General features: G+C 43.7%; 1 non-coding gene across 1 annotated transcript; it reads right to left on the bottom strand.

Moving 5' to 3' along the window:
- Window positions 1–546: 546 nt before the first annotated feature.
- LOC131224512 (small nucleolar RNA R71) lies at window positions 547–653 on the bottom strand. Its single transcript, XR_009160990.1, has one exon. It is a non-coding gene; the product is annotated as a small nucleolar RNA R71 (small nucleolar RNA).
- Between the last annotated feature and the right edge of the window lie 490 nt (window positions 654–1,143).

Raw genomic sequence — 1,143 nt, 5'->3', positions numbered from 1 at the left:
GCTCGTGACAACACTCGACGTCTCTTGACTGAAGGAGGATTAGTTGAGGGGTTAACTGTCCATCGTAGGACTAGACACCGCTCGAAATCCCCTGAGTTAATTGAGGATATGGCTGAAAATCAACCTCTTCTACCCCAACCTAGGGTAGAAGATCTTCAGGATGAGAATGAGGTGTATCAAGCACCCCCGCCTCGTACCTTACGAGATTACTTACAACCGGCGGGGGTGAGTACACCCTCATGCATGGTTTTTCCTGAGAATGAAGGACACATGGATATCAAGCCAGGGGTGATCCAACTCCTCCCTAAATTTCATGGGCTTGAGTCAGAGAATCCTTACTTACATTTAAAAGAATTTGACGAGATCATAGCTACCTTATACTTTCTTAACGTGTCTGATGACACGGTTAGGTTGAAACTCTTTCCCTTTTCTTTGAAAGAGAAAGCCAAGACGTGGTTACATTCACTACATCCTCGATCAATTGGCAGATGGAATGACATGACAAGGGAGTTCATTAAGAAGTTTTTCCCATACCATAAGACGAACACCCTAAGAAAGTCGATCATGAACTTCGCCCAAAGGGAAGATGAAACATTCTTCCAATGTTGGGAGCGGTTCAAGGATCTTGTCAGTTCATGCCCACAACATGGTTTTGAAACGTGGTGTATCACAAATCTATGATGGACTGACATCTCCCATGCGCCAATTAGTCGAGACGATGTGTAATGGGGAGTTTATGAATAAAGGAGTCGATGAAGTGTGGGATTACTTTGATAAACTTGCTGAGAACACACGAACATGGGATATCTCCCCTAAACCTAGTACTACGTCTAGGCCGACTCACTCCAAGGAAAGGGGTGGAATGTATCTCCTGAGAGAAGACGATGATATTAATGCTAAGGTAGCTAATCTCACTAGGAAACTCGAGGCCATGGAATTTAAGAAGGATAAGGCTAAGGAAATTGTTTGTAGCATCTGTGGTTGCAACATTCATACTACTGAAAACTGTCCAACTATCTCTGCCTTTCAAGAGGTATTAAATGAGCAATCCAATGCTGTAAGCAATTACCAAAGACCTTTCAGTGGGCCCACCTCTAACACATACAATCCTGGCTGGAGAAATCATCCCAACTTCAATTGGAG

Source organism: Magnolia sinica, chromosome 13 (assembly GCF_029962835.1).
Source record: "Magnolia sinica isolate HGM2019 chromosome 13, MsV1, whole genome shotgun sequence".
Classification (NCBI taxonomy): Eukaryota; Viridiplantae; Streptophyta; class Magnoliopsida; order Magnoliales; family Magnoliaceae; genus Magnolia; species Magnolia sinica.
This window is presented reverse-complemented; position numbering and strand designations above follow the sequence as displayed.